This window comes from Bombus pascuorum, unplaced genomic scaffold, assembly GCF_905332965.1.
Source record: "Bombus pascuorum unplaced genomic scaffold, iyBomPasc1.1, whole genome shotgun sequence".
Classification (NCBI taxonomy): domain Eukaryota; kingdom Metazoa; phylum Arthropoda; class Insecta; order Hymenoptera; family Apidae; genus Bombus; species Bombus pascuorum.
In genome coordinates this window covers 33,464-60,786 of record NW_026869747.1, presented here as the reverse complement: position 1 = coordinate 60,786, position 27,323 = coordinate 33,464, and the positions used below count along the sequence as shown (strand labels likewise).

General features: G+C 33.4%; 1 non-coding gene and 1 pseudogene across 1 annotated transcript; one reads left to right on the top strand and one right to left on the bottom strand.

The window, feature by feature from the left end:
* Positions 1–9,545: 9,545 nt before the first annotated feature.
* Trnaf-gaa (transfer RNA phenylalanine (anticodon GAA)) lies at positions 9,546–9,618 on the bottom strand. Its single transcript has one exon. It is a non-coding gene; the product is annotated as a tRNA-Phe (tRNA).
* Positions 9,619–20,661: 11,043 nt separating this feature from the next.
* LOC132915858 (cytosolic endo-beta-N-acetylglucosaminidase-like) lies at positions 20,662–25,869 on the top strand (annotated as a pseudogene).
* The last annotated feature ends 1,454 nt before the right edge of the window (positions 25,870–27,323 follow it).

Genomic DNA, 27,323 nt, shown 5'->3' with positions numbered 1-27,323 from the left:
TTTTTCAGTAACATTCTTACTACATCTTATGATACTTTTCGCAAAAATTCATTGCATCAACAGCTTCCTTTATTTACACAAAAATGTATAGAGAATGTAAAAAATAAAGTCTTAATGTGTTAATTAATTTGCTAATTACAAAGAGGCGACTCAAGTAAAATATGTACTTTGGAAAAGAAACGGAAGCTAAGCTGCAGATGTTTGCACAAAATGCCTTCGTTTTTCTAAATGAAGCATCAACGAACTTGCAAATGTAAACGTTTTAATCAAGATACAAGAAATATAAGTATCCGAATTTAAAACTGAAGGTAAAAGACAATAATGAGCAACCGTGCGCTTGTATTTCTCAACTGTTATCTTAGAATATTTGCGAAATCTGCGAATTATTTAAAAAGAAATAAACATTTTTTCATACATAATGAAGATAGTAAGCAATAATATAAATTTAAAAATGAAAATGATAAATGGTAATATGAATTAAAAATAAGTAACTATATATGCGTTTATTCTTCGTTACTAGCATTTCATAATATCCAATAAAACTGTGTATTATTTTGAAAGTTCGAAACAGAAAAAACTTTCTTCCATACAAAATAACTTAATAATAAAGTTATACTTTGCATTGCAACTCTTCCGTCACACAAAATCGCTTCATAGAATTTTTCCTCTTTGCTAAAAGAATTATGAAAATTTCCTTTATCGTGTTTTCCTACTTTACAATCACATTTTGTAAGATTATAACCTTTTCACCCTTCCTTTATTACGTGCTTCCATCATCTGTGGTTTAAAATAATATTAAATCAACAATATCTACCTCCACGTTTCAAATGAATTCTGAAACATTAAGTGACATTTTTTATGGAAGAGTAATTTCAAAATTCAATAATAATTTGTCAATCGACTTTACATTAAAACTACCTTTCCATTTCATATCAGAATTAAATGCACGTTTCTATTGATTTCTTGAACATTTAAAAAGTATTACTAACATTAACTATATGCAAACTAATAATATTAAAAAGACAAATTAATATAGATAACTAAACCAATCTTATTCGTTTCCCACAAAACATTTATCAACTCTCAAAAGGCTTTATATCTTCGAATCGCTTACTTCAACTACTTCGCATAAAGATCACAAAAACGTGATAAGACCATCTTTGTAGGTTTTCTGACATTCGTAAATTCATCGGAGTTTATAACCAAGAATTTCTCTGATCTTTTAAACATTTTGGACTTCGTCAAAGACGCTACAATCACCATAGGCAACACAACAAAAGAAGGAAGAAGAAAAGAAGAAAAAAGGAAAACTGCAGTTCGTAACCAGCTATGTATTTGCCGGACAGACTTTCAAGGCCACGAAAGCTCGACTTTGAAACCGCCATCCATTCGCATAGCCGACGAATCACGAGATAATGAAGAAATTTAATCAAGACTTGTGGCTGGCAAGAATCTTCTGACGCAGTGTGCAATAGCTACGAGTTACTCACGCTTGCACGACGATATATTTCGGAATATTAAAATTTACCCCGTCGATTAGGCCAAACTCGACAGAGAAATTCCTCTGTCTTTCTATTGCGATACGCTTTATCCTATCTGAGACTCCTTTGGGACTTTTCCGCGGTCATTTTCGCCTAGATAACGAAGAGATATTCCTTGTAACCGGTTCCTAAGGAATATACTCGAAATTCTTGCTAATAAGTTTTTCATATATGCAATTCCGTAAGATGAAACGAATCGATTACGCTCAAGAGACAACGAAAGATGAGGAAATAGTAAATTTCATAGACTTTTTATAAATCGAGACGCGAACTTGCTATATTTCTTATATATAACTTGCTTCGCGGGGTTAACCAATCTGGGAAATAAGCGGCTCGTTTGCCGCATAAAAGCGCATGCAATGCTGTTAATTTACGTGTTAGGGAAGATCATAGGTAGACTGTGTAAATACATATATACAATATCCAAAATAAAATACTCGAATGCTTATCCATTTTGATTTCCTGATTATGTGCATTATATTATAATTATATTATGTGTATCTATAATTTCTTTCAATGATCATTCGCTGTTATTTCTATCACCTACATATTCTTCTAATCTACTTTTCAAAGAAGGCAATTTTCCATTAATCTCTTCGTCTATCGCGTTAAATTCTTCCGAAATCGGAAGTTTTTACAGTCGTGTAATAACACAATTTTTCTTATCACTAATAACTAATAATAATTTTCTCAAGAATTAGAAATATCTTAGGCTCTTCTGGGACATTTCTATAGTTATTTTCACCAGGATCGAGAGTGACAGAGATATTCTTTTTAGCCGATTTCTACGGCACATATTGAAACTTTTTACTAACAATAAATTTTTGATAGGTAAATTTCGATATTATGAAACGGGTCGATGATACCGAAGAGAAAATGAGAGGAGAAGGAAAGAGCAACGAGCGCTAATTATAAAAGGGTCAAGTGGTCGTATTTTTTACGAGTACTGTTCACTGCTGTTCACTAGCAAAGAGTATAGAGTATAGAGTTACGGGTTTCATGGATTAATAATAGATTTTCGAACACGCTTTGTTAACGAAGGATCGTTAGACGGGCCTTTGAAGAATTCCTTTGACGAAGTTGTCGCACAAGAAATTTTAATTTTAACGCATATACTAGTGATCCAAGGAAGATCCGAATGCTTTAGGTTCTTGGACGAATATTTGTGCCTTTTTATACAAAGTCGATGTTTTTTCTCAAATTAACGATGCAATCCTTTTTTAAATTAACGAGCTAACTTTTAACACGTTAAATTTTCACAATTCCGATTTCGATGGAATGTTCTTCGTTTTTTCGAAACCTGTTACTCTTAACAATTGAAAATCTCCAACTCGAACAGAGAAAATAGGAAAAAAAGAAGGGAATATAAAAAAGGAAGAAAGGTTGAAGAAAAAAGAACAGAGAGAGAGAAAGAGAATAGAGAAAAAAGGTTATCGTTGAAATTGTGCCGGCATTACTTCAACTTCAAAAATTTCCCTGGAAATTACTCGGCTCTTTTCCCTGCCCTCTCGCCGCTAGAGAGCATGGAAACAAACGTTTCCGAGGACGAGTGCAGCGTTCTAGAAGGCGACGCGCTTCTTAAAGACCGCCAGAGAGGAAACTTCAGAGGATGGGACGGTTCCATCCTACTCGTTAGCTGTTACAACTTGCAGGAGCGTGCAGACGCGCGATTTTAGTTTCCCATAAACCGTCATCGACCATTCGAACGGCGTAATACAACCCTTCTGCCTACGAAGAATTTCAATTCGCGACGAACTAAACCTGCGCGAGCCTAAATCAGGAAATTTTGACAGAAACAACGGAAGTATATTGTTTACAGAACGAACCATAGGATGAATGATGATTGGACTGTTGAGAATTTTTATAGAAAATGCAGATGTGTATGTTGGAATTGAAATTACTTAGCGTTAGACAAATATTAATAGGAGAATTTGGAAATTTGCATTTAACAAAGTTTGTAATTTAAGTTACGCATTCGTTAAAATGAAATATCAATTTAAATTGGCAGATTCAGAGGTATCGAGACACGTGTAGAATTTGTAAATCTAGGCAGCCAGTGGATTTACAGAATGTTATAAGTAAGGGAGTAAAAGCAGAAATTATAGTATATAATTATAAAAATTTATAAAAAAAAAATTTACTATTGATATTAAGAAAAAGATCATAGTCAATTATTTTATTTCATTTTTATAAGAGATGTTTGATGTATTTTTCTTTCATTTCACATTGTATAAATTATGTGTATAAAACTAAATATCTATACAATTTCAAACAATTTTCTACCTTCTCTCAATGTCTCAAATGTTCCACTTATTTTGATTTGACCGCGTTATTCACTGTGGATGAGTAAATCAAACATATAAAGTGACCCCCAATCAGGAAATACAAAATTATGTACACTTTACCACAAAAAGTATCGACTGATTTCTGAAATATATACCGCTGAAAATAAAAAAATTAGCAAACTGACAAAAAACATTACTTACAATGGTGGCCATTATGACGACTTATGACGAAGAGAAGCTCGCTTTTGACGTTTCCTCAGGGAGTATTCGCCAGCTGGCTACCTTCTTCGGCAGACGATTGAACTCGACTGAACACAGAGCACAGCGCACGGAGCCTGCTTGCACCGTTTGCGAAAAAGCAGCAACGCGCACGAGCGAGTATTGACCAATCAGGATCGCGCGAATGGCCATTATTAACCCCACGCAACCCTCGCCTAATTTTTTCTCAGATTTAAAAAGTGCCTTTGCCTGTGTGCGTATATGAGTTCCATGGATACCGTGGATACCATGGAAACATACTTTGCAAGCTCCTGTTGTCAGGCAAATCTGACATTCGACGTGGTTTTCCTTTTCTAGTCTACCCCCGTGTAATACGCGATTTCCACTTCGAACGTGGGAGTATGTGCGCGCATATGGGTGTGCTTGTGTGCGTATATATGCTTTAACGAGTGAGCACATACATATGCGCTGCAGAGCAACAGGCACGCGAGAACATCAAATCTGAGTTTATAGATTGAAAAACACATTTATAGAAAAACGTAATTTTCTCATTTATGATGATTATAGACATTATGCATTTACATATTTATGAGCTGCGACGTGTTTCGAAAGACGATTGCTCGTTAATAGAGTAAAGGTTAAGGTAGGAATGCGACAATCATTGTAACTTCTAGAAACAAAAAATGTTTATTGTTTTTAGTATACGAAACTCTCAAACACAGGTATATAATAAGTTGTGTAAGTAACTTACGAGAATAATATGATAATATGTGTTACGACCATTCGCGGAGAGACACCGTCGCGAGGAAAACGCGTCGGCGGGACGCGTAAATTCTCTCTACGATTCGGTTAATCGACGCCGCGAAATAGTCGTTCCCCTTGTTTCGGTTAACATAACAGGGGTGGTTTGATGAATGAAACCTGTTAACACTGTGTTAACAGGTTGATATATCGTCTATATTCAACAATCACTTATACAATAATATAAACGTCACAAAGTATTTGGCGATACGTACAATTAATGTGTTACAGAGAAATTCTACCCGACTTTGAAAGGATATACCTTAAGAACAATGTAAGCGAAATTTTTTAAACACGAATAAAAAGTAGAGGCGAGAAGAATCTGAATAACTGTAATTTGACCTTTCTTCAAAAAAATTAATTGTTAATTAAATTTTCGAATTGTTCACGATAGATTGAAATCTACAGATATAGGTAAATATGCTTTGCCAATATATTAAAGATCAGATAAATAACAATTCATTGCTATTCGAAATAAATACATAAGATCATTCTGTTCGAATGTAAAGTTTGTTAACAATAGATGATAACATTAAATCTCTACATTACTAAAAATGGAAATAAATTTTTATAACAGCGAACTTTGTTTTAATTTCAATACAAAATTTTAATTTTTCAGTTCAAGAAGATAATTCACTTAATGGAAGACATATTTCCATGCATTAAACATACATACATATGTATATTAAAAACAAAGTGGTATGAACCATAGGCTTTTATATGCTTTACATAATTTGATAAGCTGACCCAAAATTAAGATTGTATTGATATAGATTGTACAAAAATCGTTGGTTTTATAATCATTTAATGCGCATGCAAAATCTGTCCCAAATTCGAAATGGAAGAAGTCATCTACGAATATTTTTCTGAAAAGATGAACATTGAAAAAAAAGAAATTTAAAGGACTGAAATGAAACATTCTCTTTTGATCAAATTCAAGTAACAACTAAATGCTTTAAAATTATTTGGAGAATTTTTGTATTAAAAGTTCTAATGAAAGAATATGAGAAATTGTTTGGGAAATTTTTCAGTCTTTCAGTTTATGAATTGAAATTGCGATCCTTCTTTCAGGTAAAATATGTTCTTATAAGAGTGGATTGTAACTTAATAATTAATTCCATAATTATTTAATTTAAAGAAGAAGTTAAAAACTCGTAAATGACTAAACTTACATTTAATAAAAAAAAAAAAAAACTGAGTAAAAATTAAAAGGTTTGTAATATGAAAAACTATATTAAATAATGTAACTATGAAATGTACATAACAAAAATTTTTTAAATTTAAAAACATGTAACAATGTAGCTTTTTTCTTCGAAAATTATAAAATAAATTCAATTGCTACCTAATTAAATAAAATTAAAATAATATCAATTTTAATAATAATATTTATATTATATATATTATACATTATATTAACAATAATAAAATTTAATAATAATATTAATATTATTCTTGATGGAATTATTCATAATTTCATTATTTTTTCTTGTGTTTATTTTATTTCATAAAAAATATGTATATCAAAAATAAAATTTAAATATAAAGTTTAATTGTTCAATCTTCATTCATTATACTTAAACAAAGTATACGCTTAATGCGATTAGGTTTCCAATCTCTCCTCGTTATATACATTGCAACATAAATTTCATTTATTTTTCAGAAACTGTATTCCGTAATGGATTTAATTAAGGGTTCCTAACACTGAAACCATGATCTATGCGCTACAACTATTTAACGTTGGAAAATTAGATCTTTTATATGGACACTGGTAACTTTTGACATGTTGTTTCAGCACATGTCGATATCGTTATCCTTGTTTTGTTAAAAAAGGATGATACATATACCAATTTATTTCAAAACATTGTAATTGTCATATCAATCTTTAATATAGCCAATATTGAAACAATTATAATACAAAATACAGATATTAATACAAAATGTTATATGTACGATATTTCAACAAAGATATGAGAAGTTATTTAATATCAAAATTCTATACAAGAAAGGGTATAAAAATAATAAAGGAAAAAAGGAATGAAAACAATTACCAATATTAACTTCATTATTCTATCATTACGTTAGAATTTAATAGAAAGTAGCTTTAAATATCATAAACATATCTTTAAAAAATGCCACAATATTATTATTAGATCGTTCTGATCGTCCAAGCAATCAATAAGTGGAACAACCACTCTACCCGTAAATCAATCAGTTTCTAAGGTATAACCGCATACATCGAGAGCTGCATACTGACGAATAAAGTCGCTTAATCCAACGAATTCATCGAGAGACATCGTAAAGTCGGGTAGAATTTCTCTGTAACACATTAATTGTACGTATCGCCAAATACTTTGTGACGCTTATATTATTGTATAAGTGATTGTTGAATATAGACGATATATCAACCTGTTAACACAGTGTTAACAGGTTTCATTCATTAAACCACCCCTGTTACGTTAACCGAAACAAGGGGAACGACTATTTCGCGGCATCGATTAACCGAATCGTAGCGAGAATTTACGCCTCCCGTCGGACGCGTTTTCCTCGCGACGGCGTCTCTCCACGAACGGTTGTAACATTTGGTTCTTCGAGCCGGATTCATTCGTGAGTGAAAAGTGCACACCAGTAACACTCACTAAAAAATATTATTATTATGCGTTCCACATATGTAAGTGTATATACCGATATAAGTTTAAAAGACAAATTGGCTTTCCATCAATTTTTTTACCGATTCGAAAACGATAATATATTATCTGAAAATTCTCGTTCAACCGTGATTCAGTTTTTTCGTGTATTATGTACGCAAAGTAATTCCAATCTGTATTGTTTTTCGTCCGAAAACCGGGTCGTTTAGTGTTTACTCGCATGAGAGTATTCGTCGCTGTCAGACGCATTAGCCAGATATGTAGCCCATCGGTTTCAAAGAACGTTATTATTTCAACCATAAACATGATCACGTATTAACGTAAATACTATCATAGAAAAATCTTTTCACTGTCATAAATACTTAAAAAAGAACATTATACGAAATAACGACATGGAAAATGGATATTACTCACTAACAACTGGAATAAAATCCAATTCTAAATATTCCAAAAGTTATATTATAATAAATTATTATAGTTATATTATATAAAAGTTATATTGTTAGTATATTGGCTAGAAACAATAAATGTAAATATAATAGATTTTTGTTGATACCAATTTCTACCAATGATTAATTTAATTATATTAATTAATATATATTAATTAATATTATTATAGATACGATGTTTTTACGATACTAAGTTTATAGTTTCATTTTTTTCCTGTTACCGTTACTATTGAAAAATTGTTGCTTATATTTTTATCTACATATGTAATCAAAACATAAAAGATATAACTTAGAAAAAACGAAGCTGGCACCCCGCTGGGGGTAGCCACCCACATGCTATATTTATTTTTTATTTTATTTTATTTTTTTTTTCTTCACCAACGAGATATAACACTTTACCAAATGTCCACAAGGACAAATTGTAAAATAACCAAAATAAAATAAAAAACTAATCACATAAAAACAAAAAAAAAACAAAAAAAAATATGTAATCAAATATTAAATATTTTGCAAAAAGCTATAAGTTTTCATGTTCATGCTAGCATAGATAATCTGTAATAGATGAATGCATATAATCTTCTGAAAAATTGTTATACTACCTAAAATAGCTAGAAAGTTATTGAAATCTTATTTATTAAATGGTAAACAGGATCTCTAATGTAATTATTACTATACATACTTATTTCATTCAAAAATACATAGATCTTAATATATATGTAAATACATAATAAAATATATATAATAAATGTTTTTAGTTCTTTCAATAATTTTATTATTATTTATATATGTATATTCATTTAGTATTACTTACTGCAGTATTATTTCAATCTCAAACGTATGTTTCAAATAATATATACAGGGTATATTCTGTAAGTTTAACCGCCAATTTTCAAATATTTCTGATACTCAAGTATTTCTGAGCGGCATTTCCTACAATTTCTGGAAGGAATGTTTTGCACAAAAGTTAGATAATTTTCGATCAACTACATGTTTGTAAATTACAAATTTTTTTCCGATAAAAAGTTGAGATCGTCATGATTGATTATGATTCTGGGATCATTTTGAGATGATCTTGAACTCAGAAATTTAAGTTTAACAAGTTTAAGTTAACAGTATTAGTTCATTCTAACGTGTAATGATGTAGTACAAGACAATATTATTATAATCGTTGGATAAGTTTAAAAACTTATTCATTTGGCAGTATTAGTCTTATATCTAATATATGTTTTAATAGAAATGGGATAATTTTCCATATCGTATTTGTAAATCTGAAGGTCATCTAAAAGTCATAGTATTGTAGGACGTTGAATTCGTCTTGACGTTAGCCGCTACTCTGTGGAGTCCAAAATGCCATTTAAAAACTCAAGGTCGCCTTGACTTTTTATTTAAAAAATAATTTTTTGGATATTTTTAATACTCAAACGTGTATCAGACCGTAAATTAAATAATTTTTATCAATAATATTAACAATTTTTGTTAATCGTCGGAAATATATGAAAATGATTCGTCCAAAGACATACAAAATATATCTCTTAGTTGAATAGCATGTACTTGAACATAAGACGTAAATATTTACAAAAAAAATAGATGAAAGAAAAGGAAAACTGCCGAAACCCGGGGTCGAACCGGGGACATCTAGATCTTCAGTCTAACGCTCTCCCAACTGAACTATTTCGGTTTGTAATAAAGGCGGTTCCATTTAATTTCAAAATTATATATATTCAAATTAATCAACTTTTTAACATTTATAAAATATAAATAATATATTTTTTATGTGACAAATGTAACATCAGCATATCGTTAATACAAATGTGTCTTATTTCAGTATAAAGTACATTTTAACTATTGTTTTGAAGTTGATTCACTTTTTGTTGCACGTTTGAAAACAACATAACCTATATAAATAAATTAATTATTTGTAAAAATATATTAAATTGATTGTTTGTCGTATAAATTCCTCTTAGTATCTTATAACACATTCGACGTTAATACTAATTTTATTCTGTTTCCAGAAAAATTTGTACGCAATGTTATGATTACATTCATTATAGTTACATTCATTAATAGACTGAAAGAATCACTGAACTATACTTATATCTGTTGAATGTTAGTAATAGAGGAGTAAGTCTTCTACATAGCGTAGAAAATCGGAGCATAAACTAAGGTAAACTCACATAATTTTCTTACAAATTAAAAATTTCCCGTTTCGTAAATTAATTAATTAATTTTACAAAAACTAACAAACGAATCGATTTGAAATTTGGTATCCTATTTTGATATGACTGATACCATAAAACCTCAATATTGTATGACAATTTTAACTAACGTCATAAACGATTTAAGAAAAAAGTCTTTGCACCATTTACTAATGTATAGCATAAAAATTGAGCTTATCGTTACGTAACGAGTCTCATTTTATAGATAATTTTATTATCTACAATTGTTACGTCGCGCGAGACGGTCCGTGCGACGTCCCTTTCGGTCTGGCCGCCAAGGCCTACCCCTCGTTACACTGACCTGCAAGAAACCCAAGGAACCAGCATAAACCGAATCTTTTCAGCTTAACTTCGATTCATACAAATATTTTCAGTTTATGGATGGTCATTTGAACAGTCATTAGGTTTATTTCACACTCTTGCTAATTACGGGGAAAGCAGGTGTGCCCTGCTAAACAGCTGATTTTTCCCAAGACCAAGGACACCCATGAGTCATATCTGCAGGAGCCTCTCTCCGCGGATTTGTTTATTAACTTCGGCTATAACCAATGGGCATCGCGGATCGTTACCCTCATTATTCTACCGAAAAGTGTGAACAACGAATCCGCGTCCTTAGTTCAGCAAGGGTACACCCACACCGAGCTTTCCTCCTAAATAGTACGAGATGGGTCAGTCTCTGTTCTTATATTCCGCAAACAGTCAAGTACACTACTCTTCAACAACGCGGAAGAGTCAAGTCATTACGCTCATTCGGTCAAACATTGCTCTACGACGCCACGTAGAGTCAAATCACGTTTATTCTACACATCGGAGAATCAAGTCAGTGCTACAACACTCATCGGGTAGTCAAGTCTACTATTCTAACACAGTACCGACAGTCAACGCGCTAACAACATCAACTCTCGAGTTAAACAGTGTAAGGTCCGACGAAATCCAATCTTATCTGTATACGTTCCACGTGTTGTAAACGGCAATAAATTCCTTATATTAGATGACTGTAGACGACAGTTATTTTACCACAACCACTCCTATTATCCTAACAGAAATCAGGGGATCGCCCTGCTCGCTGTGTCGATTCCTATATCCTAACGGGACTCCCGTTGACGCGCCTAACCGAGACACGTATCCCCGCGAATGCACGAATTAACAACAATCTTCTATTGACACTTTTTCACGTATGATAAATAATTTTTAAGATACAGAGGAAATGTAAGAAAAAATCCCGTTTTTTTTTATTTAATCGATATGACGTTTATAAAGTTATAAAGTTGCTTGTCTTGTAGATTAGATTATACAGATTATATAGTAATATGATCTAATCTGAATCGTTCCGAGTCATATGATACAAAAACGTTTCTATTAGGAATTTGTTTCTAATACAATCAGATTATATTCGATTATATTATACAATCAGAATACATATGTCGGGTTGGCGTTAGGGGCGTTTAATGAATCTTCACCAGTGTTGTTCATGGTTGTCGCACAGATATTTATTACACAAGTATGGCTGATACAAGATTGACGATCGGACGCGGTAACTGGATGCTAATGACAATGGCCCTAGGTTCGATATAGCGAATCCACGGTCCACGGGATAACGAATATACTTTGCTTCAAAGTCTAAGTCGGAATCGGCTTACTACTCGTAATACAAGGATCGCTTGATTGACTCTTAGCTAATCAGATTGCCAGAAAGGAATGACTTTCCGTCGCGACGACGCTGCAGAGGAAAACTATGATGGGGTGTGCCTAAGGGCACGAGATCATCGGATTCGTCAAAGAAAGCCTCCACTCGGAGGGTGAGGGAAATAGACGCTGCTGTTAATTGGTCAATTTCTATGTTGGCGGTTAGAAAAGGATGCTAGCCGCCCTAGAGAGAGAGTTCCTAGCAGGTGTCACGTAAAATTATGCAAAAGAACAACAAAAAAGAATAAAAAAAAAAGAAACTTTATTTTTCTTCTAACACTTGGTTTTACAATCTACTTCAGAGCTCTAAGCGTGACCTTTTAAGACTGAAGCTCTTATGATTTTTTACTTTCGATCGGATCCCATCGCTTTCTTTTGTTATCCCTCAACATCCCCACCGTCCACGCATTTGCCTGGCGTCCGCGGCCGTTGCCACGCGCTCTTTCTTCTAGAGCCTTCGGTGGAAGGGCCGTTGGGATGTTGATGGTTCATTAGGCACTTCAGCGATATACAGTGCTGGACAAAAGTATTGGCACAGCATGATTGTTATGATAGAAATGCTTATAACTACTAAACAAATTGATTTAAACAAAAAACTTTTTGACGTATTTATTTATTATCTATTCTAGTTTATTACATAACAAGAGCAACAATATAAATAAAATAATACGCAAAATAATAACAAAAATATATTTTTTGAACATTTTATGGGTGGACAAAACTATTGGCACAGTAGAATATTTACGCTTATAACTAATTACATAATAAACTTCTAATATTTTGTTGGCAGTCCTTTTCTTTTAAGGACTTCCTTTAATCTTCTGGGCATCGAGTGGACTAATTTTTTAGTGAATTCAGGTACAATATTGCTCCATTCCTGCAGAAGAACTTTCTTCAGTTCAGACTTGCTTGTGATATTATGTTTCCTAATTCTTTTTTCCAATTCGTTCCACACGTGCTCAATGGGATTCATATCGGGACTTTGAGGTGGTGTGTTTAATGTGTGGGCAGTATTATATATTATCCACTGACGAACAATATATTATCCACTGACGAACATAAAACGCTTTAAAAGTGAAGAAAATCTAGAGAATCAAATTAGGAGTGGTCGCCCTTCTAAGGTAACAATTCGAGAAAAAAGGAAAATCGTAAATATTGTAAAGAAGGATCCAAAAACTAATTCGACTGAAATTGCTTCGATGTTAAAAGCTGAGTGTGAAAAAGAAGTAAGTACCAAAACTGTACGTAGGGTATTGAAGGATGCCGGTTATTCTGCCCGTGCAGCACGAAGAAAGCCCTACATCAGTAAAATAAACCAAAAGAAAAGAGTGGAATTCGCGAAAGAGTTTGTTACGAAAGATACTGATTTTTGGGAAAAGATCATGTTTTCAGATTGTTGAAGTGATCGTCACTTCTGAGAAAACTCAACATCTGGTCTTCGGTTTCTCAACCGCCTAAGGTCTTCGAAGGCGCATAGACAAAAGAATGCGTTTAGGAAAGGCCATAAGCGGTACACGTCCGATGTTGGTTGAGGCAGTTGTCTTTAGTCTAAGGGTAACGCTGCTAGAGAGAGGATCTGGATAGGCTCACATTGTACCACATATTTTGTAATTTACTAGTCACAATATATACACTTTCAATACCTTGCAGTTTGCTCACGCATTTATTTAATTACATCCACTGAATAATCTTAACAGGTTATGGGCCCAGGGCTGTAAATTGTAAGGTAGCAACGCGAAGTGAATAAAGTGTTGAAGAGTTGTGCTTAGTAAAGTAAGTGATAGTGCTAAAATGGAATCAGCAAGTGCGAAGATCGAGATGTTACGTGGCGAAGAAAATTGGCTCCAGTGGCGTTTTATTATGCGTACACTTTTGGAGGAAGATGACGACCTGATCAACGTGTGTGAAGGGAATCTGTGTCATCCAGGTAACAGTACAGAAGAGGAAATCGCCCGTGAAAGATTTTTGAAGGCAGATCGGTTAGCGAGGAAATTAATTGTGACCTCGGTAGGAAGAAAACCGTTGGATCTTCTTTTATGCTGCACAACAGCACATGAAATGTGGAAAAAATTAAACGCAGTATATGATATGAAGTCGAATGAGAATCTAAATATGGTCCAGAAGCAGTTCTTCAATTTTAAATGGGAGGAATCTGAAAATGTGTCCCACAACTTGTCGAAGTTGGAACTAATAGCAGCGAAGATGAAAGCCCTTGGAAGTGAAATTGCCGAGAAAATGCTGATAACACGCATTTTATCGGCGTTACCGAGTAAATTTGATCACTTTCACAGTGCATGGGATTCAATGGAAGAAGAAAAGATGACCCTAGACAGGCTTAGTACCAGACTGATGACAGAAGAAAGCAGATGGAAGAAAGACGACCAGGAAACATCGGTGGCGCTGGTAACAAAAAGTAATAATTGTAAAAGGGAACAGCAGAAGCGATCAAATAAAATTGAATACGAGAAACAAGGACGAAGCTGTTTCAACTGTGGAAAAGTTGGACATCTAAAAAGAGATTGTTTTAGATGCTATATATGTAAAAGGAAAGGCCACATCAGCAAAAATTGTTTCAAGAATAAAGGAAACAACAGTAGAGACAACCAGGAACCCAGAAATCAAAATCGTGATGACAACGGAATTAGCCTATTAGGAAGCACCTCAACGATGCATGCGGCAAACCACGATGTTTGGATAATCGACTCAGGAGCTACGGATCACATGACAGGACGAAAAGAATGGTTCAGCGTTTTCGAAAAATTCAATAACACGGTGAAGATAGAGATCGGCGATGGTACATTCATGGAAGCATGCGGCAGAGGAAAAATCAAAGTAGAGACTTTTGTGGATGGCAAAGGGGTAGCATGTACAATGAACGATGTATTATATGTACCAGGTATGAAAAGAAATCTGTTTTCCATTAGATCTGTCGCAAGGAGGGGTATAGACTTCTGTATTTTAAAGGATGGGGAAAATTGTATATTTCTACAAAACAAGAAAGTAATAGCAAGAGGTTCGGTTATCGGAAATTTATATAAGGTCGATATGCGAGTTATAGTACCGTCAGTTTGCAATCTTAGCAATAGAGCGGAATCAAACGCGGATATGTTGCAATTATGGCACGAACGGCTATGTCATCAAAACATCAGACACGTTAAGGATTTCTTAAAGAATTTAAATATAAAAGTTGTAGAGGATAGTAGCTTTTTCTGTGAAGGTTGCGCATACGGGAAACATCATAGATCGATTTTTCACGAGAAAATCAAGCGTGCGACTAAACCTCGCGAAATTATCTATACGGATGTATGTGGACCTATGGAAGTCGAGTCATTAGGAAAGAAACTGTATTTTTTGATATTTAAGGACGATTTTTCGAAATTCACGAAGATTTACTTCTTACGACATAAGTCAGAAGTAATCGAAAAGATAAAAACTTTTTGTTTAGAAGTCGAAAACCAATTCAATAGTAAGATCAAAGAAATTCATAGTGATGGAGGGAAAGAATTCAAAAATAAAGAAGTTAAAGAATTTTTAAGAAGTCAGGGAATTAGGCACACGGTTAACGTCCCATACACTCCTGAACAGAATGGCGTTGCAGAAAGAGAAAATAGAACAATAGTAGAGGCAGGCCGGTCAATGCTACATTCGAAACCAATTCTACCGTTGTTTTTATGGGCCGAAGCCATGAACACAGCAGTGCATGTCATAAATAAGACAGAGCCAACAGGACAAGATAATAAAACACCATATGAACTATGGTACGGGAAATCCCCAGATGTAGAAAAGTTTAGAGTTTTCGGTACTGAATGTTTTGCACACATACCTGCGGAAAAGAGAAGTAAACTTGACAAAAAGGCTAACAAAGGATATTTGGTAGGCTATTTAGATGACGGACGAGGGTATCGAATATACGTGCCGACCGTAAGAAATGTAATATTAAGCCGTGACGTAATATTTAAGCCCGAACTAGAAACAGCAAAATACGTCAGTATAAATTTACCGAAAATTGTCGAGCGCGAAGATGTGTGTACGCAGAACGATAGAGCATGTACGTATGAAAGCGCAGTGAGTGAACATGAAAAACAACCTCATGTAACCAACGAGAATGTGAGACAATTGAGAGATAGAGACAAAATAAAACGAACCGATTTTTATGGTAGTCCAGTAACGTACGTAGCGGAAAAATTACCGGTGGATTTTAACGAAGCGATGAGATCCGAAAAGAAAGAATTATGGAAAGCGGCTATGAATGATGAAATGAAATCGCACCATGAAAATAAGACGTGGATCCTTGTAGAAAAACCAAAAGATCAAAAGATACTTAGCAATAGGTGGGTTTTAACGATAAAGCAAAATCCGGACAATTCGGAACGATATAAAGCGCGACTTGTGATTAAAGGGTGTTCACAGAAAGAAGGCATAGACTATAAGGAAACCTATAGTCCTGTTGCTCGGTTTGACACAATTAGATTAATGCTTAGTATGGCTGCCAAAAATAATTTACACCTTGGACAGTTTGACATTAAAACCGCATTTTTATATGGAAGTCTGAAAGAAGACATTTATATGAAACAACCTAAAGGTTTTGATGATGGTACAAATCGCGTTTGTAAATTGCTAAAATTAGAGAAATTTAATATGAATGAGGCAAACAGTGTTTCTACACCTATTGAGACTAATTGGAATGAAAGTAACATAGGCAATAATGATTGTAACGCACCATACAGAGAAGCTGTAGGAAACTTAATGTTTCTACAAACCGTAAGTAGGCCAGACATTAGCTTTGCAATAAATATAGCGTCGAGACATTTAGAAAATCCAAATAAGCATCAGTGGAAATTAGTCAAACGAATTTTACGCTACATAAAAGGGACCGCGGACATGGGACTCTTATATACAAAAGCAGGTAGTCTCGAAACCTTCAGCGATGCTGACTATGCAGGCGACAAAGACACAAGAAAGTCGACATCAGGCGTTGTATGTAAGTATGCGAATGCGGCCATTACATGGCAATGTAAGCGACAACAATGTATAGCTTTATCTACGACAGAAGCTGAGTATGTCAGTGCAGCCTCAGGAGCGAAAGAAATTATGTGGCTGAAGAAAATATTTCTTGAATGTAAAATAGATATCCTCAAGTATACGCTATATGTAGACAATACTAGTGCCGCGAAATTAATTAAGAATCCGGAATTCCATCAAAGAAGTAAGCATATTGATGTAAGATATCATTTCTTGCGAGATTTATACAATAGAGGCGAAATTGATGTAACGTATGTAACAAGCGAAGAACAACTGGCAGATATATGTACAAAGGCGTTGCCAAAACCAAGATTTGACTATTTGAGACAGAAATTAGGTTTGAACAATAAAAGAGATATTAAGAGGTAATTTTTGTAAAGATGTAGAGTTTTTAGGGAGGGTATCGAAGTGGTTATTACATGTAAAAAAAAAAAAAAAAAAAAAAAAAAAAAAAAAAAAAAAAAAAAAAAAAAAAAAAAGAGGAAAAACTCTACATGATCTGTTAAGTCTTCTTGTAGTATTTTTTTAGTAATAAATTAATGTGAATAATAAAGAGAAAGGTATTGACGAAATTAAGCTTCGAATATTTACAAAAAGATAATTGTATAGACCGATGTAGAGTTTTAGGGAGGGTGTTGAAGTGATCGTCACTTCTGAGAAAACTCAACATCTGGTCTTCGGTTTCTCAACCGCCTAAGGTCTTCGAAGGCGCATAGACAAAAGAATGCGTTTAGGAAAGGCCATAAGCGGTACACGTCCGATGTTGGTTGAGGCAGTTGTCTTTAGTCTAAGGGTAACGCTGCTAGAGAGAGGATCTGGATAGGCTCACATTGTACCACATATTTTGTAATTTACTAGTCACAATATATACACTTTCAATACCTTGCAGTTTGCTCACGCATTTATTTAATTACATCCACTGAATAATCTTAACACAGATGAAAGTAAGTTTAATATTTTTAAATCTGACGGCAGAATATTAGTATGGCGAAAACCCAACACAGAGATGGACGAACTGAATCTGCAAGCCACCATGAAACATGGGGGTGGTGGTTTAATGGTGTGGGGATGTATGGCATCATCGGGTGTAGGAGAACTTATATTCATTGATGAGATAATGGATAAATATGTATATTTAAATATACTCAAGCAAAATCTTTTGAAAAGTACTCAAAAATTAAACCTCCCCAGGGATTTCTATTTTCAGCAGGATCGAGATCCTAAACATATGGCGTATATTGTTCGTCAGTGGATAATATATAATACTGCCCACACATTAAACACACCACCTCAAAGTCCCGATATGAATCCCATTGAGCACGTGTGGAACGAATTGGAAAAAAGAATTAGGAAACATAATATCACAAGCAAGTCTGAACTGAAGAAAGTTCTTCTGCAGGAATGGAGCAATATTGTACCTGAATTCACTAAAAAATTAGTCCACTCGATGCCCAGAAGATTAAAGGAAGTCCTTAAAAGAAAAGGACTGCCAACAAAATAATAGAAGTTTATTATGTAATTAGTTATAAGCGTAAATATTCTACTGTGCCAATAGTTTTGTCCACCCATAAAATGTTCAAAAAATATATTTTTGTTATTATTTTGCGTATTATTTTATTTATATTGTTGCTCTTGTTATGTAATAAACTAGGATAGATAATAAATAAATACGTCAAAAAGTTTTTTGTTTAAATCAATTTGTTTAATAGTTATAAGCATTTGTATCATAACAATCTTGCTGTGCCAATACTTTTGTCCAGCACTGTATATTCTTTTTAATAGAACCATCCATTTCTTAACACGTTAATCAATCTGTTAATCAATCCGCATTTCTCATAAAAGGATAGTAAACTTTTATGACGAGAAACCATTAGTACTGAACGAAAAACCTTTGGAAAAGCTGAATAATATAAATAAAATAATTGAATTTTAGGTTTTTGTCATTTTTATCACTATAATATTAATTATTTATATTTACGGTATTATAAATTATAATAGTATATACTATAATAGTATATAATATTATAATTTATAACTACATAATATTATATAGTGCTTTAAGTTAATAGTGTTATATATTAAGACGTCCTTAGTGAGGAGTGCCCACACTTCTAGCAGCAAAATGACGTTCGGTCCCGCGCGATTCTTCTGACGATGGATATAATAGCACGTACATGTTCCGTATACTTTGTAGTTGCAGGCGACTGACTTGCCGAGGTAAGTCGCAACTTTAGAGTCGCGCGCGATCCTTAATCGCGGTAGTAGGAATAAAAATTGTGCCATATTCGGCAATGGATTTTATAATCGCGTGGCTAATCGCAAATGGAAAGCACGCTTCAGACGGCAACGTTGGAAGACCAGAAAAATAAAGCTCTTCTGTCTCACAAAAGAAAGATACGTACATATGTGTTTCCTTATTCTTTCAAATTTTAGCGCTGCTGCGCCAATTTACGGCTATTAAAATATGAAGAGGACTTGGAGAGGTATTATAAGGAACTTTATTCTAATATTCACGTAATTGCTCTACACGTGTGATACTCGCCAGAGATCTAGGGCATAAGATTTTCACACTGCGCTTCTCTCTTTTCTCTCAACGGAGTCCTAGGCCATCGTACAACGCTCACATACATACTATGAAGGGGATACATACTTGTGTGTGGTTGTGCTATACGTTCCTTCACTCTCGCACGTACAATACAAATGTACCATATGTGGCTCTTAGTTTGAAAAACCTGTCTACGAAGTAGGAAAGGTGACAAATGATGAAATGTTGTCAACACTGGTAACGAGTCAACAGTTCAGTACTTTCCTCGGAATCTTGAGGGAGAAAAATTACCTAGAGAAAATAATAACAAATTTGTTAAGTTTATTAATATATTCACATAGTAGACCGTAGACGATACATTTTATGTCTCATGAGACATGCGACATGCCGCGAGACCAAGCACCGAATTTCATATTTTATAGTTGGACATAGACACACAACTGTCTTGTAACTATACTATTATTATCAATACCAGAAATGCGTTCGGTTGCCGTCGATCGTTTGGTAGCCGACATATTATCTTTGAAGAGAACGCTTTGCATATAGTAAGTATCTATACTAATAAATTGCATGTATGTCTTTAACATTATTATTTTGTATAGTGCTTCTCCCTATAATATATATTAATATATAATATAAAATTTAAAATTTATTTCTGGTGACTTAAAGGACATAAGTATAACTTGTATGGCTTGTGTATGGCTGTGCATTACGTTATTTGCAAATTAATTTAAGTTTTTGGAATTATCGTAATATCGAATGATTATTCTTAGGAAGAAAATTACTCTGTACATGCACATATCTTAAGTTGCTAAAAGTTAAATTACAAAGTTAAATTACATGTAATGGATTAATAGTGTAGGATAATTAAAAAGAGTGTCATTTTTTATAAATTACGAAAAAGTTACTTATATCTGAACTAAGAAATGTCATAAATATCATAAAACGGAAGCAGAAGAAATAACATTGAAAGAGAAAATGAGAAAGAGTAATATTTTAAACGTAAAGGTTAGGTGTTAAATTCTACTCAAATCAAATAAAATATTTAATTAAATATAAAAAAAAGTTAAAGTATTTACTTAGTTATGTTTATTCCAAATTGTTTGTTTCGGTATAATTTTTGCAAAATATTAAAGAATATATACTTGCGTAAATAAGAATATTACTTTCAAAGTCGAAAGAATCATATAAACATTGATGTAGGAGCATTATAAATTCATAATTTTATTTTGTATACTTTGTTTGATAGAGAAATGAACATCTTTTTGCCCATTAGCAGTTGGTAGATAATGGTATTATATCATGAGACGTAATTTGATATGCCAGTTCTGTTAGATGGGAACACTATCTGCTTCGCATGTATATACATGTTTCCAGTGAACCAAAATAAGAAGAGAAACCTTTGTTTGAGTTAATGAATTAAAAACTATTTGAAAGTGATCTGTGGAACAGTATAATTCAGAGAGATGAGGACGGAAGTTACAGAGTCACAGCCTTTCAAAAACTTAAAAGAATTATTCGATAACCTGGGTAACTTGAAACCATGGCCAGAAATTGGAGAACTACGAGATTCAACTGATTATGTGTACAGTGGTTTAGAAATAAGCGCAGGAAGAACGCGGTTAGAAAAATTGGATAGAGAAGTACATCCGAAAACGTTGCTCTGTCATGATATGAAAGGTGGCTACCTAGAAGACAGGTAATAGAAATCACTATATTTATTAATTCATATATTATACATAATATACCCGTGATTTTTCAGATTTATATATGGATCAGAATCTTATGATTCTTACCTATTTTATCACTGGAGTGTTATTGACACTTTTGTGTATTTTAGTCATCATTTCATAACTGTGCCCCCTTTTGGATGGATTAATGCAGCACATAATCATGGTGTAAAAGTTCTTGGTACTGTAATTACGGAAAGAGAAGGTATCTGGGATGTTATACTTGAATATCATGAAGAAGTAAGAAGATTTGCAGATGCACTAATACTTGTTGCAAAATTTTATAAGTTTGATGGCTGGTTATTAAATATTGAAAATACCATTAAAAGTGAGCAAGTTAATAATTTAATTTATTTTGTAAAATATCTAACAGAAAATATTCATGAAGTAATTAGAAATTCTGAAATTATATGGTACGATAGCGTAACCAATGAAGGAAAATTAAATTGGCAAAATGAGCTTAACAGTAAAAACATGTAAGCTTATGACACTCTTATACTTTTACAATTGTTTCTGTTTGTAAATTTTATTTAATGTTCTGAATACAATGTTTCAGAGATTTCTTTTTAAACTGCGATGCCATTTACTTGAATTATAACTGGATGAAATCAAAATTGAAAAACAGTTTGGCACTAGCAAAAACTCACAGTCGAGATATTCATGATATATATGTAGGAGTTGATGTTTGAGGTAGAGGTTGTCCTGGCGGTGGTGGATTTAATTCATCATATGTAATTACAATATTACTTATTTTATTGTAGCATATAATATAATATCGTTTAATATTTCATTAAACCATTATAATCTACAGGCTTCACAAAAAATACGACACGAAGGACTTTCTGTTGCACTTTTTGGTCCAGGTTGGACTCACGAATTTTTCGGATCTAAGACATTCCAAGAAGTAGAAGATCTATTTTGGGCACAGTTGTTTCCTTATTTATACGTTCATGTATCTATCTAGGAAGAAGAAGTATTCAAAACATCATTTTGCCGTGGCAGTGGTAGCATGTATTATCGCTGTGGTCAGGTATGTCAAATTTTGACAAACACATTATTTTTAACAAACTGAATTTATCATAAAAGATATAACTTAGAAAACACGAAGTTGGCACCCTGCTGAGGGTAGCCACCCACATGCTATATTTATTTTTATTTTATTTTTTTTATTACCAATGAGATATAACACTTTACCAAATGTCCTTCATGACAAATTGTAAAAACCAAAATAAACCATATATATAAAAAAAAAAAAAAAAAAACTGAATTTATTACATGAATATATTATAACTGAGATGCACATAGTTTATGCAGGCACTATATGAAAGGGATGGAAAAAGATTTAAACACAAACCATTTTACAATTTATCCCTGCAAAATCCACAAATTTCAGTACCTATACCGCACATGAAATTTACATCATCGCCTCAACTTCCAGAACCGAAAAGTGAAAACGATCGAAGTGAGTGTTCAAAAGAACCGATACAATATGTTTATGAAACGAGGAAGAATGTTATTCGAGTATTAAAAAATGTTGTAAATATTGAAAATAAAATGCCAATGCTATATGTAAATAGCTTCGAATTTTGCAGCGAGTTCTCTTTCAGAGGTGGTGGTTGCATAGAATTAACTACAAATGATCTTACAACTAGGTCATATCACAGGTGAAGGAGTTATATATTTTGTAATTAAATTTATGATACCTCGCACAATTGTATTTTATATATTAATTATGTGTTTAAATTCATTTACAGACTATTTCTCGTTCACATCGAATTTCAACAAGACATTGTAGCAATCATTGCTTATAAAAAAATGGAGTCGTCCATAGCAAATGGAAGTCAACCCGAACCAATACTAGTTCTCGGCAATAATACATTCTTAAAATCCATCGTTCATTATAAATCAAGGAATTTGGTTGCCAACTGGAAAAGATGGTAAGTCTACAAAATATAAATTGAAATATTTGTAACATAAAAAACAAGATCACAGAATTTAACAAGTAACCGTGATAGTTAGATATTCGAGATACTATCAACAATGATCTTAGGTTCAATAACGAATCCGCGGTTAACGGGATAACGAATATACTTTCTTCCAAAGTCTAAGTCGGACTGTTTGCTAAAAACGTGAAATATCCACTGATCGTAAGGACGTTGTTTTACTCGCTGATGAGATCGCACGAGAATGTTCCTCTTCATCACAGTGATGCTACAGAGAAAAACTATGATGGGGTGTGTCTCAGGTCACGAGATGATCGGATTCGTCGAGGACAACCCTCGTTCAGAAAGTGAGGGAAATGGACGTTGCCGTTAATTGGTTAATTTCTATGTATTTACTTAAAATTCTATATAAGAGTTGGTCGCAAATAATCTGTTAATTAAAACAGAAATTTCTATGTTGGTGGTTAGAGAAAGATGCTAGCCGCCATTGAAAGAAAGTTGCTAGCGGGAAACGTCGTTCGTGAGGAAAGCAGATCTGCCGTATCTTCCGGACTGTTAGGATAAAGACTGTTTGTCAATTTGAAGGACCTTAGTCAATTAAATCCTAAAATTTATAGCGGGTCCTCAGGCTAGCTAAACATATACTGTGAATGATGCATCGACATCTGGCAATCATGTTGCGGGAATAATTGGGTCTGTGTGTGGCGAGCCACGGGGCAAAGACGGTTGGAATGTTTACTGTTGGATGTCGGTACAACTGTTTCTGTTTAAGGAGAGCTATGCAATTCTATACTATCTATGCTATTCTATTCTATGCTATCAATTCTTCTATATCTGTTACTTTCAGCTTCTTTCTATAAAAGGCTTCATGTGGTGCTTTTAACAAAGATAGTTGTGGTATTATCTTAAATTTCAAATCGTAAATGGAGATATATTAAACCTTTAGTTTGAAAATTAATTTGAAGTTTTTAAAAGGTGTCTTTAAGTTCATAATCTTTTTTAACTGTTGCATAAATGCAAAAAAATATTCTATTTAAACGACAATTTAAATTGAAAAAAATTCACACAGGAGAATATTAACAATAATTTTACTATTAATTCTATGTAAAAAGAGGAAGTAAACAATATTCAAATTATTGATTTATGTAAACTTATTTTTATTCGTTTTCTGAAATTACATAAACTTTTCTAAATTCTATAAAATAAAAATCTTTTTCAATGGAAGAACATTTTAACAAAAAGAGTCTCTTAGATTTACAGAATATACAGAAAAATTTTGTATGTTTATGATTTTCCCAACAAAATCATACAATACATAGAAATGCCAATATAGTCTGATGTGTGATCTCGAAATTTTAAAAGCGTCAAAGAAGTCACGTTCGTATTAATGTTCGTAATACTATACCCTTTCTATTTAACATGAAATTTTCCTTTTTGTTGTTAGTGTTTAAATTTGTGTGGTTTTTCTGATTTTGAAAATGACGAATGAAGAGTTAGTATTGTATATATACGTGAATCATAGTTTAATTTTCATGAAAGTGGGTCAGGGTATTCTTATTTCTCACAATGATGTACGAAAAAGCTTGTTTGAGCGGTACAATTTTTCTCTACCGGCGATCTATCCTCATACTGACGAATCGTCGCCACGATCGTCACTAAGTATCGTGATTAAGTGAGAACTCTCGGCGAATTTGGTCACACGCTTTCGATGTAGACACCCGTAGATGTTAAAACGCAAGTTTGAACGATAGGTCCCGCGTGCTTTAATTCTCTTAATGAGGAATCGTTGTAGTTCTCTTGTCTGTTTTACGGTATGTTGTACGCGTTACGAGAAGAATGGAAGAATGGAATCGGTTACTTCCCACTATGTTAGCGATACACAAACGATGAACAAAACTATATAATTCTGTAGACGTCAGCCTACAACGTCCGAATTAACAAGTCGGGTATGAGAAACCCGGCCTGTTCGGTCTCGGGATCGAGTACCCGTCTTAAGGGAAGAAGCATAACAGAGCTTAAATATTTCTGGATCTTCGTTATAAGATCATAGATGATACTCGTGTCATTCATATCTTTCGTCATATCCTAGTTGAGACGTAACCATATTCTGTTCACAGTCGATACGTTCGGCCTTGTAGCTTGAGTCTACGAAGAAATCACGACCTGTACGAGACGTTCAGAAAGCTTATTGAACAAACTCAATTGGCTTGTGGCTCGCAAGTTGGCAATCTGGTGAAACGATCTTTGCAAGAGCTGATCCATCTAGCTTCTACTGTGTATAAAATATTGTTCCAGCTGTGCTTTTTGCTTCTGTTTCGCTGATATTGGAAATTGGATATCGGCGAGAAATCATGTTCCGTGTTTGTTTAGCAAGGTAAAAATTTCAAATCGCTAATAAAAATCTAAAATCGAAGAATTTATTAAAGATCTCAATAATATTTGATTGTAAAATTTTGTTGTTTGCTTGTTTTATTGTAGATCTGAATTAATGAAAAAGACATTCTTTTTTATTGAATAAATTTGGATAATTTTAGAAATTTCTTGAAATTCTGAATTTAAATTCATTACTCATTTATGTTTACAACCTATAAGAATATTTATTCTATTAAACAAGTGAATATTTTTTTTTTTGGCTGCGAACATTAGTGGGAAAGTATGTAAATGTTAATACCGTTGCAAAGGAATATTATACATTTCACACAGTTCTATTGCAAAATGAATAACGATTTTTAATTTAATTAAGAAATAATTTTTTATCAATCTACGGGCATAAATATATCTAAATAATCGTAACAGTCGAAACTAAAATTTGTAGTAAAATTATTTTATTAATATCATTTAATTTTATACGTATTCGAAACATATGCTCAATTAATATTAAATTTTAATTCACCGAGCAAAAATGCAAAGTTCGTGTCAATCAGATCGAACATCTCGTACATTTGCATCATATCATGAATGAATAAACTATCAGCGAGAAAATACCAGAGTTTTAAGATGAATCGATTAGCATAGTAAACGATTAAATTTTTTTTTATTTTATTTTATTTTGGTTTTTTACAATTTGTCCTTATGGACATTTGGCAAAGTGTTATATCTTATTGGTGAAAAAAAAATAAAATAAAAATAAATATAGCAATATAGTGGGTGGCTACCCCCAGCGGGGTGCCAGCCTCGTTTTTTCTAAGTTATATCTTTTATGATAAACGATTTAATGAAAGAATTAACTAACGAATGTCTAAATAACAGAAGCATAGAATGGGAGTGAGTTCTCGAGGATAGCTGACATTCCTAATCTCACGTGCACATTAATCACTTACGATACGTATTATACATATATAGGAGTAGCCCCTTTTGTAGATGTTAATTCGTCTCTACGTTTTCTTTTGTGTAATTCCGGTGTTTCAGTAGTCTAGTTACAATCAAATTACAATAGAGTTATTTCGAGAAAAAAAATAATTCCGCATTCTGCTAATATAAATGTAATATTGGGAGATAGATGGATCACCTGTTTCGAATGCTTCTCGTTTATTATTATTGTTGAAGTGATCGCCACTTCTGAGAAAACTCTACATCTGGTCTTCCTTCGGTTTCTCAAGCGCTAAGGTCATCGATAGCGCGTAGATAGCGCACAAAAGAATGCGTCGATGACAGACCATAAGCGGTACACGTGCTACGTTGGTTTCGGCGGTTCTTTTAGTCTCAGGGTAACGTTGCTAGTGTCACGTAAAATAATAATGAATTTAAGGAGAAAAGAAACTTTTATTTTTCTCTTTTGTTTACAATACACTTCCGAGCTCTAGACGTGACCGTTCAAGACTATCTGACTGCTCTACTGCTCTTACTGAGGAAAACTCGGCGTGGGTGTTCCCTTTTGAACTCAGAACGCAGATTCGTTGTCCACACTTTTTGGTGGAAAAGTGAGGGTAATGATCCGCGATGCCCATTGGTAAATGAATTAGGTAGTAAAGACAAGGAGAGCTAGATATGGCTCGTGGGCATCCTTGTTCATGGGAAAACTCTTATCTTGCCAGACACCCGCTTTCTCCGTATTAGGTAAGAGCGTGCAACAAACATAAACCGAAAATGTTTACGTGAAGGAAACTGAAACTGAACAGATTCGGTTTATGTCGTCTTCTTAGGCCTGTTGCGAGTTAATAGAACAATAGATAGGTCTTGGCGTCCGGACTACGGGGAATCTCGCAAGGATCGTTACATCTGGCGTACCACATGGCAAAAGG